This window comes from Anguilla rostrata, chromosome 16 (genome assembly GCF_018555375.3).
Source record: "Anguilla rostrata isolate EN2019 chromosome 16, ASM1855537v3, whole genome shotgun sequence".
In the NCBI taxonomy this organism is placed as follows: domain Eukaryota; kingdom Metazoa; phylum Chordata; class Actinopteri; order Anguilliformes; family Anguillidae; genus Anguilla; species Anguilla rostrata.
In genome coordinates, this window is record NC_057948.1 from 20,760,494 (window position 1) to 20,777,724 (window position 17,231).

Consider the following 17,231-nt stretch of genomic DNA (forward strand, 5'->3'; position numbering starts at 1 on the left):
GCCTGGATCGTGTACATATCAATCATTAAGTTTTGTTCCTGCTTAAAAGAAGAGTTTTACTTTACATAAAGTAATAATCTCGAAGATTTTCATTAAAATAAATGTCTTTTAAGTCACTATCTATCGCTGCATTGGGTAACACAATGGTGATTGAGCCTATTTTTATATTAATTTATACTATTATTATTATCATAATTCATGATTAAAAAACTTGGTGTCTGTGGCGACATTCCCGGGAAAAAATCACAAGCGGCGCATAGTTAGTGACGCGTTTTCCATCACCCATCAGTGGTTGGTCCGCCTGAGAGGGTAGGCGGAACTAACGCAACAGGCTCGCTCTTCAACTCACTTGTGTGTGAGTGGCGTACTGTTTATTCCGGTGTCTGCATGCGTTACAATAACAGAGAAAGTGGGGGTGGGGGAGTTATGGAACTCTAAAAAGTTTTTGTGTAACATGAGAGATCATATTATTTGTTGATGTAGATTTTGTATTACATTTAATGACAATGTAACTTTACTAAATTACATAGCTATTTGCACAGCTAACGCTAGCTACCAGACCATGTCAAGAAAGACAACATTAGTTTAGACAACGTTGCGCACTGTATCCATCTCTCATATCAGGTAACGTTGCGTTAGCTAGCTAGCTAATGTAATTAACACAATCTAATGTCAGCTAACAATTAGAAAAAACGCTAGCTACGTTTTTTGCGAGGTCGGTACCGACCGGTACCTCGCAAACCGTCTCTCGAATGCAATGCTACCTTGTTGCAACGTTGCAGTGTAGCTAACTGAAGGCCAGTTCAGATCAATGATTCGCAACGAGACTGGATGCAACTTGCAAAATTCCGAAACGTCTGATTGTAAACGTTCTAAAACTGCACTTGGCGATTTGACAAGGTCGGTCTTTTAAAACCTCAGGGCAGGCAATGGCTCTGCTACTAGCCAGTTCACACCGCTGCCATTTTCTCTGCAACATTCTAAAACCGTTTTGCCTCGTTGCAAATCATTGATCTGAACTGGCCTTAACGTTACCGTTATTTACATTACCATCGAGTTCATCAATATATTATAATGATCGGAATAAAGCCGGGGTATGTGGAGCAGAGCCGGGTCTGATTTCTGAAGACGTCATGCAGGAGAAAACTAAATAAAAGAATACGGCAGTATGGATTAGCATTATTATTATTTTATTACGCTTCCTCATATGTTCCTTCAGCCTTTATGCCCTTTTTGATGAAATCTCCTTTGTTTTTGTTTTATTCTTCTTGTTCTGATTGCTAATTTAACACCCAGCTCAGCTTTGTTCTCGAACAGTTTAGCTAGCAAAACACCAGGGGTAACATTTTGCAAGGCAGTTGTTTCAAAAATACCACACAACAATCATTCACGAAAAAGACTGCTTATTGTGCACGAGATAATTGCATGAGCCACAGCGAATCCCGCAAATTCTTCTCTGCAGTGTAAAGAAGTTCATACCGGGCAAAAGGTAGATAAAGAACGTTTGCAGAAATTTATCATCACTAATTCTACCCCAGGTTTGCTACGGCATTTTAACCCGGCTCGGCAGTGTAAAGACATCTTGAGTTAGCCTAATGTTAGACAACGAATGAGTATGTACATAACGTTACCATGAGTACAACAAGAAACTGCAAGACTATGAAAGAGAGCAATATGTAGCTGCTTCAAGTAGCTCTGACTTAGACTGTGGATAGCAGTGACTGATGAGAAGTCAGAAGAGACCAAATCATTCGTTTTGGGAAACTTTCTAACAAGTAAGCAGCTAATGTTATGCCGCTTGCTAGCCATTATTTAACTTGACAGATTACTAGTGAGCCAGACTAGTGTTTGAATAGTAGAAATTATTAGCTACAAGCATTGATAGTCTTCAGCGATCTTAATAGCAAGCAAACTAGTAATATAGGCAGTTATTCATCAATCAAGCTAAATTTTGAAATGATTCAGACAGGTTTTAGTAGCTAGCTTTGTCTAATTTGATCAGTGATTGACTATGCAAAACAAATCTTGCAAGCTACTTTACCTAATAAATCTATAGCCCATAGAAAGCCCATCAATCTCCTAAATAATTGGCACCTGCCTTGCATTTTGGTCTTGCTACAAAATTATTAATCAAGTAAGTGCAATGGAAAATGTAATTTATTTGCACATCTCTCATTCCCTCTGAGCCACCCACTGACTCTACACCAAACAATACTAAAAATAGCTTAAGGAATTGTGGGCAATGTAGTGCTGATTTATAGCTGTGTCATTGATGAAGGATGTGGCAAGTAAGTCATAGATAACCACATACTTCGAAAAACATGACTTAATAATGCTGAAGGTCTCCTTTAAACATATAGAAAAAAACATCCTTGTTTCTCTGTCTTCATTCACCTCATTCTGCTTCAAAGGTGTAATGCATGCTAACCCCTGTTTATTTTTGAAAACAAATACCAAAACTGCCTTTGATTTTCCTGCTGGAACTCATTTTAAAAACTAGCTCTTTCTCTCCCTGCAATTATTGCAGCTTTTCTCTAGCGGTGTTTGGCTACCATGGTCAAAGAAAGTTTAGCTGTGTAAATAGTATTGTACTGCACTGGATTACATCTACAAAGTAGGCATTTGGTATATGTTCTTACTCATAGCGATTTAGACACTGCATTTGTACAAACAATCTATTTATTCACCTGGACATTTTTTACTCAAGTAATTCAGGTTAAGTACCTTGTTCAAGGGTGAAACAGCTGTAACCCACCTGGGAAACAAACCTACAACCTCAACAACAAGCCCAGTTCCCTATCCATTATGTTACACTGGTGACCCAATTTATCATACACAGCTACACTACACCCAAGATTACCTGGGTGTTCTCACTGGATACAGTGGAGATATTAAACAGTACTTCCAAGCTCATGGGTCTGCTTTCTCTGTATATACATGTTTGATACTGATGCAATAAAACTAAGTTACGTGCACAAATTGGATCCATGCCCTTCAGATGTTCAAAACTAGCGCTGATAATGTTTTATATTTATTGTATATCAGTAACATGATTCTACACCCTGCTCCCTCCCACAATAATTGGCTGCTGCCCCACAAAGAGTAAATGTTTTAGACAAATATCTCTCCCATTTACCCGAAACTAGCAGTCTGTGAAATTCTCTCATTTAGCAAAAGGTCATCGGCTTACGGCATCTGCGCGAGAGATAAAGCCAATTTTCTGAGCAGCTGATAAACAGTCCTGATTAGTTTCATGGTGGAAAAGAGAAAAAGAGAGAAGGGGAGATACTGTCTGTCTCAAACATCTGCCTTGCAGTCCATGGGCCATTTGAAAAAGCTCTTTCTGAATGTTGCTGCAGATATTTATATTTTTTCACACAAGAAATCGTGTCAGTTAAGCAGCTGATATTTTCATTGTCTAAGACGTACACACAAAGGATTTGATTTCACCTATGTGTATGACATGAGGATCTGTAAGTTTTATGTATTAGACTGGTGTCATTTAGTGCATATCTACATCCCAGATAATGCATTTCAGAAGCAGGCCTTTATTATGATTAATGTTTCTGAAACTTAAATTGAAAGAATCACATATTTTGATCTTTTAACTGTTTAACCTTTAATTTAAATGTATGTGTCAACTAAGGGTTTAATTTATTTGTGTACACAGATTACTTGCATGGTTGCTGTTAGAGGTGCAGAAAGCCAACAGTAATTTGTGCAGCTCTACATTTCATCTTGCTATAATGAACACACTACATTCAATGTAACTAACAATGTTTTTTTTTTTCCCTGGTGATCCTTGGGGCCAAGTGAAAATGTGAAAGCTCCAAAGCACTCAATGGCTCTCTTTTACGTTAAATAAATGTCTATTGTCTGTCTCATATTAGTTTTCTAAATCTGAAACGAATACCCAGGTCTTTCATATAGTAAATAGTAGGTCCTGCTGAACAAGATTTCCTTTTGCATGCATGATTTTTCCCCTTCAAAATACCCTACTTCTCAGTCAATACGAATACAGCACTAACTGTTGACTGTCCCTACATCTCAACAACTCCTGATCACGTGATCAAAAAACTGCAGGCATTCAGAGTGACACTATCTTCCAATTGGTAGAAACCAATTTCTGTCTGAACTCAGCAGCCTGATGTAATTTGATGAAGGGAATGATTTCCAAGTGTATATGCACGACTAATCATTTCCATCGCTCTAATTTCAAGTTTGACGTTTGAGAGATTAACCTCTGGTTCTTGCTATGCTCACCTCTCCTATTTTTTATCTGCCATTTGTGACATCTCTAATGAATGGTGTAAGCTCTGCTTTACCAAAACCACTTTTTAAAATGCCCTTTCAATTACCATCCACTGCAGGGTTTTCTGTATTTTATAAATGTGACACATGAAACTGCTGGAACAGAAAGGTATTGATGCTTCACCTAAAATTCATGAAAAGAAGCAATCTTGACGTTCAAAGGGAACTGTAATAGCCAACCTCTGACCTATGCTGTTTTTGATTGCATAAGAATTTCAAGTTTAAAAACCTTGGATTTTCTGGACATGTTCATGTATTGATGGCATACTGCCATAATTGAAAAGTGTCCAGGTGTTTCCTCAGGGCCAAAGTGTTTCTTTGTATTTTTAACAGACAAAGTAGACACATCATAAAACTTATTTATTTTTTATTTTTTTGCTTAAACCCTATCTACTACATTTCACTCCCATCTGGTGAAAATTTAGTTTGAAGCATGCGGTGTACAAAATACCTCACAAGTGAACGTTAATGCGTCTGAAACATTGCCTTGGATGACCTTTGGATTTCCTTTACACATCCTGTGGGTCATTTGAGGCCTTGACCAGTTGGCAGTATCATTAATGCTGCAGAAATCCGGTCATCAAAAAGTATCAGCGACAGATACAGATGCATCTATTAAGAGTGTTGATAAGCCCAGCTAAGGCTGAGAGATGAGCTTAGAACTAAGCTTAGAAATTGCATATTCCCCTATGCGACTATGCTCTGAAATCAAATCACAACAGTTACAAAAAACAACTGTTGTAATTTTAGTTGTTTACTCATTCTTTGTGATGATTTATTGATCAAGACAGAGAGAAATGATCCATTCTATCCAAGTCCAAAATGCTTCAAAATGAATTTAATGTGGCGTTGAAGTTATTTTCTTAAAAATATTTAAAATATTTAATTAGTTCTGACTTCTGACAGAGAGATTTATCATTTATTTATTATTTATTGTGTTGTTTTTTTGTATTTTTGCAATGATTAATTGTTGTTATCACTATGCTTTGGCAATATGAATTTTGAAATATGTCATGCCAATGGAGCATTTGAATTGAATTGAGAGTGCGTAAGTGAGTGTGTGTGTGTCACAATTTACCATGTGGGGGCTAGTCTTACACTGGTACATAAATAATCTTTGTCTCTCTTTCTCCTCAGCCAATTAGGATGCTTGCAATTCTTCAGTGCATGACAAAAACCGTTACAGTGCACAGATGATGACAGTTTTTACCGAACCACCAATCATTAGGGTCTGAAAACTAATCATCACTGTGAGAAAGATGAAGTGACATTGAACTATGACCATGGCACGTGTTCCTGTGTTTTTAAAGTAAACAAAACAGCTAGTTACCCAAGAAACATCTTCACCCACAGGGTGGAAAAAAATCTGACAGAAAACACCTGCCTGATGAAGGATGACAAGTACAATGAAAGAGGCCGTCTGTGCCAAGGCACTTGATACAGCCTGGAGTAGCAGTGGAAGTCGAGATGCAAGTCAGTGCTTTTTGGGCAAACTGAGAGGAAATTGTTTACACCTCGAAGAATAAAGCATCCAGGACAATGGTGCATTAACATCAGTCACTGAAATAAACCAACCTCCCTGATGTAACGCTACAATCAGTCATCGCTGAACAACAACTCTCCCCAATTCAGCAGTACAGTGCAATCAGTCCTTGACATACAACAACTTCCCCAGGGCAGTTTAAATATTAGTCACCCATCACAGTATGCACATGGTCACCATTGAACTTCTGTAATGCAGTGCCACGTGTTCATGGGTCACCACAAAACCTAACAGACCATTCCTAAAATAATTTATTCTGTTTTTTTTTTTATTTTGGTTCTGCTTATTTTTTTGTTGGACTGGTGGATTCTACTTTGAACAATTGCTTTCCTGTTTCCTCTGTTTGTATTTCTTGTCCAAAAATTAAAGTAGGTACTAAATTAACTTTGACTCTGTTGAGTAAGTTGAGTTGTCAACCCAGCTTTCTGTTTAGAAGGGCTGTTGGATGCGGAACTTCAGAAGTTACTTCCAAAGAGTTAAGGTGCCTGGACCTGATACAGCTCTCATTATCTACATTTAAACCCAACTGAAGCCCTATTCTTGAGTGACTGAAGTCCTGTGGTAATCCATTATTGCAATGGGCATTAGGCCTCGGAAATGAAAGATCTGCAGAAGAGCTGGATTTAGTATGAGGACCCCACTGGAGAATGAGACTTTGAACTCATGCTGCTCTCATGAGAGTCAGTCTTATTGCACTGTTAAAGTCCAGCATTTATCCCATCAGACCGACAGTGGGACATCTCTCACCTGCACAGCCAGGAATCTTGTGATGAGGTGGGATGTATTAAACGCTCCCAGGGATTTCAACATGATTCCAGCACAGCGGTGTGGCCTCCCTTCCATCCACTCAATCCTCCCTCTCCCTACAGCCGGCTTATTGTGAATTAACCACCTGACCCTCTTCTACAAAACACTGGCAGATAACCAACAGAAGAGGCCTGCAGATGAGCTGTCTCCACTCACCTTTCTGCATTTGACTCAGAAACGTGTCACAGACCATTGCACACAAGTCTGATTCAAGCAGTTCTGACTGCACCCAGAAGCTGATCCAGGGCACGCTAATCCACCAGCATTCATTATGTGGGAAAAGCTAAAACTGGTCCGGGGTCAGAGTTTGCACATGCGGCAGGAAACGGTTTCTTTTCATTGTACCGTCCAGCAGCCGCGCTGCACACTTATTGTGCCAGAAAAATAACCTCACATGCAGGCAGTGCAAGCCGACTGCAGGTGCTTGATGAAACAGACGAAAACAACTGCATTAATGACAATTATTTAGAAGGGCACAACTTATGAATTATTTGAGCTCAACTTATTAAAATAAGTGGACAATAAAATGTGTCAACGCCTTTGTTCAGCTAATTATATGTGATGTACATGGAAAACGTATTCTAATAATGAAACATTTTTTAGTCATAAAATAAAGTCGATAACTGCTCTGAGTACAGAAGACTATTCAGTGTATGTAACAAACCAATTCTGTTATGTAGGAGTTCTGTAGGCATATACTGTGTACCCAGCAAATCAGTTGACAGCCCAGTTATTATTAGTCATATTTGTCAGCTTACTTGCAATGCACCTTTGAGCACTGGTCATGTTAATTTGGTGTGATGGCTATGTTATTATCACTCAAGAATGCCAGCGCAATGTATGACTTGAAAGTCTGTCACACAGCTAATGTGGGAACCAAAAAGGATGAAGTATATTTGTAAATGGATATTTTCAGTAGGTTTTCATCTGGATTTCTTTTATTTATTTTTAATAAAACATTAGTGAAAAAGAGGACATTTAAATCGGTTATTTTGCGCCAGCATGTATAATTAAACCTTAACGCAACACGTAGATCTGCTATATATGGACCACCTCAAAATTATTACCCAGCACTATGAAAAGCAGCAGTTGTCAAAGTGAGATATTGAGTAGTGCCAAACAAGTTAGCCTCACACCATGGAAATTCAGACATAGCAACCAACTGTGTAATTTACCAAAATATAGAAATAGCTCGCTTCTTTGGATTTTACATACAGGAACATCTGGGTAAGGAATTGTAACCTAAAGGTCATAGGTTCAATTCCTGGGTAGGGTGCTTCATTGAACCCTTAATCAAGGGACTTAATCTGCATCAGTTTATATCCAGCTGTATAAATGGATGCAATGTAAAGGCATTTAAAAAGTTGTGTAAGTCTCTCTGGATAAGAGCATTTGCGAAATGCCTGTAATGTAATGTAACTTGCTCGGCAGAATTCATTCTTAAGGGTGGTCTATGTCGGACCATGCAAGTACAATGGCATTTTCCTTTTCTTTAAGCATTTTCTTGTTTTGCTACCATCGCAGCACAGTGTCCAAGTAATGAAAAATGTCTTGTTTATCAAAGTTATGTGTACAAAGCTCATGCTGCCTATATTGAATCTGGGTCTGATCTACGTCCCAGTTGGCCAATGAAAGATATGGACAGGAGAGGAGTGGCAGGCTATTGCAATTACACACAGTGCAAAAGGCAGACATGCATAATTCATGGTGAAGAGCTTTCAAATTAAACTTTAGCACTGCACATTTGCCATTACCGAAGCCAATGGAAAATCTGACCACATGAGGGGTTTCTCAGATTAGAATGGCATGCAGAGCCCCCGTCTCTCTCTCTCTCTCTCTCTCCCCCTCTCCCCCTCCCTACACATTCCAGGGCTTTCTCATGAATCTGACAACTTATCGTCTAATCATCCAATCTAATGTATAAACGAAGCTTCAAAAAGGGCACCAAACCCAGGTGTGCCCATTCAAACTGATTGCTTCACTAATCACTGATTGATCTGAACCAATTTGAGTGCTTCAGTGCTTTCACCAAATCAAAACATCCAGTTATTAAACACGCGATTGGGCAAACACATTACACCTGACTTGACCGAAAGCTTTGCTAAGCTTACTCACCACAGAGTTTGAACCCCCATTCAAACACCACACAGAAGTTCTTTTCCATTAGAATGTCACAGTACATTTACTTTGGAGCACTAAAAATGAAAAAAGTGGTATCACATGACTTAAAGGGATACAGGTTGACATATGTATATTACCAAATTACTCTTGAAGAATTTTTGTTATGTTTAATGGGAAATTCCGCCCTGGGTCAATGTGCGAACATTAGATAATTCCAGTCAGAGGTTGCCACTTCTACTGAATACAAAAGGTGTAAATATCTTACTACCTGGCTTGGAAGCTGTTCTTCAAGAAGTTGACATTACTTGATAGCCAGCTAACCACCAAAGAAAATCTAGCTTTATGGTGTTAAATTCAGTTTATTTCTGTGCTTAATTTCAACTGAAAAGAAAATGCTGGTTTGCTGCAGTGTAGCAAATTGAAAGGGTTTAATGTCAGCGAAGGAAGATGAGGGTAAGGGAGAGATGGGGGTAAGGGTACTGTTTATAGTTGTGAGTTTGGTCAATGCCCCCTTCGGCTAGTATGGGTGGTTGGGGGAGGTATTTCCAAATTCAAATTACCCACCCATTGCATCTCTTCAAAAATGAGCAAGGGTAGCATCATTATGCCGTATACCTCTACCAAATGAGCTTCTGCCACTGCCACTATTTCTGTGCAGAGATTACTTTGCTTAAATTTATTTTAGTGGCTGGCCAGTCACGTCTTGATCTGTTAAATGAAGCAAATGTTTTGTAGGTTGCACATGTGGCACACATAACCTGAGACTGCTACCACGAAGAAAAGAAGTATCTCCATGTTTTATACCACAAGCCCTTAACTACCCTATCCACCTTATGCAAGATCAATGCCATATACCAGAACCATTAAGTGCATTTTGTGGTACAATTTCAGTCTGATCAGATTTGCCCTTTGTTAATTACAGTAGCTAGCTTACAGGAATTTCTTTCTGGGAACATACATCTGAAAATCTGCTCAGATCAGATGGAAAATCTGTCCCACAGCCTCACAGGATTGGTATTGGGAGGATGACATGAACAAATGGCCAGACATAATGTGTAAAGACATTTTTAACTGGTTTGTTTACTCCATTGTCATTTATAATGCTACGATGTGAAACTACAAAATAAGTTATAATAGGGTAGTGTCACAGTCTATACCTATCCACCTTGCAAACTAGATAGCTAGCTATCAATATGTTGTGGATGTAGTCTGTATGTATTAAGAATTTGTACTTTGGTTCTTGATTAGCTTAGTTAACTTGCACAAGTGCTTTAGTGATTTAGTGCATCTTTACTTGCTGGACAGACACGGAGGCAAATATCCAAGTTGCCGAGATTAAATTTTATTGTGAGCATTTAACTGAAAAGGAGTGGCTTACATCAAACGGAGAAGAGTGGCTAACAACAATCCACCCCAGTTGGAGTAGCTGGGCTGATTTTTGTAACCTTTCTCTTTCAAAGAGAGAGAGAGTGAACAGTGAAACATTTGCTTTTTGTAATCATTATTGTTTCTAACTGCTACCCAAAACAGGAAATGGCTTTGCCCTGCAGATATGTGCAATTATAAATCAAGCATGTTATCAGAAACTTTTCAAATTGTTGAAAATATCCTCATTTCTCACAGTCACTGCCTGGCCCAATCAAAAACATGCACTACAATGGAAATAATATCAAAAAAAAAAAAAAACCCTGTAAGTTATCTTTAAGCAATCAAGCCCCAAGTCAGCAATGGTACAATTTGTATGAATTTAAAATTCCTTTTGATGTATATGTAGACCAGTTATTTACCCTTAGCAACATTATAGTGTTTTTATTAAGTTGAATGACATTTTTGGGTACATAATAAATAATAATAATAATAATAATAATTTCAATTTCCATTGTAGATTATTTCCTAAATTCGAAAAGAAAGCATGTGTTGTTTGAACTTACACCACTAAATGTAATTTGCATTATAAGGCATTCTGGCTGCGAGTTGAGTTCCCTTCAGCTCATTATTACTGCCTGTGCACCTGCACTGAAAACAAAAAAGAAGAAAAAACAGAAGCAATGGGAAGATATTCTAGAAACATGGGGAGAAGGGACACTATTACTAATATCATTCTCCACTCTGAGACATCTTACTCTCTTGAAGATACTGACTACAATTCCAGGCAGTTGAACTGTGCTAGTTATTAATGCCTATAATCTGGGCCCTCTTGTCAAAATTGACTGCAGCAATTTCACCAGACGGAACAATAATCAACCCTCAGATTTGCTGGATTATTTCTCTTTGGTCTGTCCACTCTTTATTATAGTAGATAGTGACTGTGATTTGGAGGAAGAGCCAGAGAGAATGCAATGTTTGTGAGAGTGTGCTTGTACATTCCCTATGTGTGTGTGTGTGTGAGTACCTTCGTATATGACGTATGTGTGTGTGAGTCTTTTTTGTTGTAGTTTTTGTGAATCCATTGTGCTATGACTATCTCTTGATGCTGAAATGCAGCTAATATTTGTGAAAAGATTTGTTATATCTCCAATTTTTAATGACCTATTAAAAAGTTTTAGTTTTAATTACCTATCATTGTATTTCATGTATTTGTGCTATAATTGTCATAATCATGCAGGCAGCGCTCCCTTTAAAAAGTTGATTTTTAACTAAGTGGGACTCTGCTTGATAAATTATAAGGATAATAGAATAAATTAAATCAACGTAGTAGGAATGATGAGTCATTCTGCATCATCAGTTGGGCTAGAGCTTGAGATTTTACTACTACTAATCAACAGTTCCCCAACTGGATGGCACAATTAAAACAAAATTTATTGCAGAACATTTGCTTCCACAGAGGTTGAATAAAAAACATTGCCAGCTCATAAAATGTGATGTTTTTGCACAAGGAAGCCCTTATCAAAATGTAATTAACTCAGTCCCATTATAGCGCTGGTGGCAATGAATGTCAATCTGCTGAATCAAGTGGAAATATATAAACTGGTGTCTCCTGCTCAGAAATTACCGCTGGCTTCTCTGGCTGTGGGATGAAAGCTTCATTAGTGGGAAGTCCGTGAGGATGAGAGACTCACCTTTTAAGAGCCTGGAAATGTCACAGCTCAATTTGACAGTAACACTCCAATCTCCAATGGAAGTGCTTCCTGAGGGCACCCATAAAATCCACTCCCATTAATTCCTTTAATGTTGTCTTTCAAAAAAATAAAAATAGAAATACCATTTTTAAAAAGATTGGGGATGTATGCTTGAATATATAGTAAAGTGAATTCCATTTTGCTTAGTGAACTTCTGATGGAGAGATTGTTCCTTTGAACTGTGCTTTCCGATATCGGTATGTGATCCTTGGTCAATACATCATGTTGCATTATATTCTTAAACTTAACTATACCGTCTTGGATTCATAGCTAAATGAAGGGGTTATGGAAATATACAGTTTAAAAAAAATAAATGACCCTTGTTCAGAGCATATATTATGAATGTATTGTAGCTGCTGTGAACCTGAAGGGTGATTTACATGGTATATGCAATAAATTTGTGATGGGTCTGAAAAGGTCAGACCTAGAATAACGGCCTAGCTATTAGTTATTGCGTTGGGTTCAGTATAGTTATACAGGAAAGTCATAAGGGTTTTACTATTCTTGCCCACACATACAACCTTTCCCTCATGTGACACATAAGCATGCAAGCACTGTCAATCTTTTCCAGTTCCTACTATCCTCTGCTTATGACTGCTGCTGAAAATCACCAGATCTGGAACATGGACTGAAATAAATTGAGCTGTTCCGAGTTTTCCTTTGTAGTTTTTTTCCCAATCACTTTTAAAAACAAATTATTGAATTAGTCTTCATGTCAGTCTGGCTATTTTATCCATCAGTTTAATTAAAGTGAAGTTCGCAGACTAACCAATGTAAACAAGGCACTGTTGTTCAGCATTAGGCTGTAATGTTAACAGTTTTTTATTTATTTAATATATTTTCAAAAATATCAAATAACCTATTTTCACTCTGTCATTATGGGGTATTGAGTGTAGATCGATGAGAATAAAAATGAATTAAATCCATTTCCTTTGAAATTTCTATGCTATTTGAGCCATTAGAATAATACCTGAGGCTCAAATGCATTTAACATTACCAGCAGTAGAATCTGCCTCTCTGTGTTTGTCATGCACTCATGCACACATGCACAGCCTCCCCAGAATCTGGAGGCACCAGCTGCCACTGCAGCCCTCCTGGCTCATCGCAGTTTCTCTTTATACTTTGAGTCTGTGGGAAACTGAGCAAAACGCAAGAAATGCAGGTAGTAGATTCTCTGCTGTTAAAGCATTCTGGGTAAAGCTACAAGGTCCTCACCTCAGATAAACAAATAATTTGGAGCAGTCCCTTATATTTTTGTGATACCACAACCAAAGGAAAATAAATAAGTAAGTAAATAAATAAATAAACAAATAAATAAGCATTCTCTATTGTAACATGCATACCAAAAGAGATTCTGCCACCACATGTTCTTCCTATTGAGTGCAAAAAATTGATTAAAGATACTTGCCCACCAAGGTCTTATTAAATGGTTGTATTCTACTTTGATTTTGGGTAGGAAGCAACAGACTTATCTTCTCACTTGAGCAGTGATATTAGGACAGCAAATAACATGATATAACACGGCCTCTATTTGACAGAGCAATTTCCTCTAATTGCCACTTCTGCTCATTCTGCTTATTGTCCTTTTTTGGTTCAAGAACACAACATAATTGTGGAAATGTGCTTGATACTATTTTCCTTCTAAAAAAGTGGACAGTGATAATCACCATCCCTTCTGAAGCACAGCTCTGCAACCCTTATGGTTTCCAGGATGATGATTTTGCTTGTAACTCTTAAGCCAGTGGATACTGATGGTTAACCATTTTATATTTTGATTACTGTCTGGATATAGTCAATTGTTGTATTATATTCCCAAGGCTTCGCAAGTATTCTGAAGAAATGACAGTTCTCCCCTCTATAATTAAATGGATTGTATTTCACATAATTATTAGTTATTGTAGAACAGTTCATGCTTTCCCTGGTTCTCTGTCCGGAAGTAAGGGATAGAGGGCTTGAGGCTCAGGGAATGTTTCGCTGTCCAGTTGATGGATCTTCAACTAGACCATTCAGACTGAGCCAGCTCCCTAGCTTTCTTTCCATCTGTGTCCTGGAGGGGAGAAAATATATTTGGCCAGATAGAAGGAGAGGTCTGCCAGAAGGCTAAAAAAGAAACAGGTCCCTGGAGGAGAGACATTTTTTGAAAGAACCCTCTTTCATCAGGTTAATCTCACCTGGCTGTCCGAGTCATTTGTCTAGCATGGTGCTGGGGAGGCTTTCATTTAAATGTGCACCAAATTTCTTGTTTTTTTCTTATTTTACGTGATACGTGATAATTTGCAATCTATTCGCTATTTAACTCCATCAACATATTAAAATCTAATTTCTCTATCACTAGCATGGCTGTGGGCAATCTACATTATTTTCACACTCAAAATGAGAGACAAATCGTTCTCTTTCCAAATGATAGACATCACTTAGCAAGCCACTAAGGTACATCTTAATTTAATTTGAATCCGTTGAAAGGAAAATAAATAGACAATATGTGAAGAGATTATGAGACTCCATTAGCACAATGTTTCCAAAATGCAGGAGAGCTAAACATGATGATTTCAGCTCAGTGGCACATGACAGGTTTCACTTTACAATAAGAAATGAGATAAGGGGCAGACTGACATTCTTCATTTTAATTGAACTCATTTTTCAATAAGCAAAGTAAAATTGTACATAAGTGTATACAACTGTATTTCTCATAATTAAAATAGATACATGAAAAGAAAGCATTTTGAAACTCTCACGTATGTGACAAATTCATTCAAATATGGAATTGGCTTTTCAAACACCAATTAAAGTTTACAATTTCCAAGCAGGGTGTATGGGAAAATGCATGCTTATTTGCATATTTCTGAGATATCTTTAATATATAATTCGTATTCATTATACATCATGCACTTTTATCAAAAATATTGACTATATTTTATCTCTTCTTGACATGTACCGATTATTTCATATTTACACATTGAAGATGTAGCCATTCCCAACTTTTGGTTAGCATTTGAACATTTATTAGGAAAAAAAGGAAACAGAGGGGTTTGTTTTAATAATCAGATGTAAGAACAACACCGGAGTTACGTGTCCAGTTATGACAGATGAAAATGATTTCCCTGGCATAGTCACTCACTGCCTCACTGCGATGAGGTGAAGAAAAGTGGTGCTGAAGATCTGTGGGACTCAATTTGCACAAATGCACGTTTTGCATTTAATCATCCTCGCCTGGCTCCAGTGACATTTATATACAGTACTGTCTTTCTCTTAGTTCTGCATATATAGAATGTATATGTACAAATGTCCTCTTCATTTCAAGCTTCGAACCATGTCTGTACTGTACACAATTTTAGAGATAAAGGGGTTTATTTAAGACAGGGAGATTCTTACAAAAAACCCTGGATTTTAGGTGGGGTTTAAGGGATTAATTATGCTCATAAAATAAATGGTTGCCTTTACTTCATAAAATAAAATACATTTTAGAAGTGTTGGATTTAAATTATGGGCAGTGTATTATATATGTAAAATCTCCAACTTAATAGTTGAAGCCTCATATACTCTATAATACAGTGTGCAACCACTGTCCAACAATTATTTTTTTGAGTGTATGTTAGCTGTTTCATGGGTTTATGTTATTTTATTTATTTAGTTTTTTGTGTTATATTTATGTTAAAATGTTATAATTGGCCATTTGTCTTTAGCTTGTTTTTAAATGAATAAAAATATTTTTACTTGATTCTCTGAGCAAGTGTCGTGCCTCCTTTTCCTATCCCAGAAGGAAAGGAAACCGCTTTTTAAATTATAGTCGTGAATGCTTGAAATAACAAACATATAGGCGCATATAGACTGGTGGGGCAGCAGTGAAAGGAGAGGAGAAGGCCTCATGATAGAATTTTGAAATGAAAACATCCCTGTGTAAAGTAATTCCTAAACAGCCATGATATGGTGCACATTCATTTGAAAGACTGGAAAACTTGTTCAAGGATCAATGGAATTCAGCACGATATATGTCGTTAGCACATTCTTCGCAATAGATTACATCTCTTTGTTTTGTATGACCATCAATATTTTTATTTTTTATTTTTGTTAAGCTGAGATACTGAAAATAGCCAGCTTTCTCTGAGTACAGGAATACATTCCTCAGTAAATGATAACAGGTTATAATAATTATTTTTAAAAATATAATAATTTATTGCATATCAAGCAAATGGTTGGAAAGAATTAAATATCAAGGAAACAAAACCAGTTAAGGTAAAATGTATGTACTATAGGCCCATAACAAATTACCTGCTGGACTAGGTGTAGCCTTTCAGGTTGGTCGTGTGTTAATTCCACAAGCATAAATATTTTTTTATGTAACCATTAGAAGGATACAAGAGGTGATTTGGGGCGACATAGCTCAGGAGGTAAGAGCAGTTGTCTGGCAGTCGGAGGGTTGCTGATTTGATCCCCGCCCTGGGCGTGTCGAAGCGTCCCTGAGCAAGACACCTAACCCCTAACTGCTCTGGTGAATGAGAGGCATCAATTGTAAAGCGCTTTGGATAAAAGCGCTATATAAATGCAGTCCATTTACCATTTGTGTTTTTACAGACTCATCATTGGCCTGATGCTGAAAATGTCAATGTTGGCAATATTGTTTTGGTTCATGGAATCATTTATGGCTAAGATGTAGCGTAAGTATCCACGGTGCAGCAGAACAGACAAAGCTTTAGTTTAAAACTAACTAGATGCAATGTATCATGTAGCATTGACTACACCCTAACTTGCAATCAAATTTATACTGGTGCAACAGGCTTCTGGTTTTAGATGATTCAAATATCATTGTAGAAATGTATTTGCTACTCCTCATGGAAATAATGCTTTCTATACATACGTATTGCTGGGTGTGGGGTTCCAGGTTTTTTGCAAACAACTTCTACGACATTTTAAATGTTAAAAATACAAAGCCGATCATCTGCTTAGTCTAATGAATCTATGGCAGCATATTAAGCAAAGTAGATAGGTGCAAAGCTCAGCTGTATGTGGGTTGTGGAATATATTTATTTCTTTGTTATATGTTTTCCCACCATACTGCAGATGGAGAGGTAAATATAGATCCAATTGCTTCTAAAATATGCGGAAATCAGTAGAGCCACAAGGCACTCTGACTTCTACATCAATACTTCAGGGTAACAAGCATTAGTGATCCAGCTCAGCCCACAGAAATGAATAATTAACATGCAGTTGACAAAGGGCTTGTGATGTGTCATCATTAACACACTGAAGATAATACATTTTTCAGAATGCCACAGCTTGTGTTCAGACAAGGACATTATATTTGTACCCTGTTGTGCTAGTGTAGAGATAAA

The 17,231-nt window shown here is 37.5% G+C and overlaps 1 long non-coding RNA gene across 4 annotated transcripts in view; it reads right to left on the minus strand.

The window, feature by feature from the left end:
- The window catches only part of LOC135242068 (uncharacterized), a 121,370-nt gene that overhangs the window by 74,742 nt on the left and 29,397 nt on the right, over positions 1-17,231 (minus strand). For 2 of the 4 annotated variants that reach the window (XR_010326209.1, XR_010326210.1), the window contains one exon: positions 13,758-13,948. The exons of the other annotated variants lie outside the window; for them this stretch is intronic. This is a non-coding gene — a long non-coding RNA (uncharacterized LOC135242068). Of the gene's footprint in view, positions 1-13,757; positions 13,949-17,231 lie in introns of those variants that run through there. 4 annotated transcript variants of the gene reach the window in all.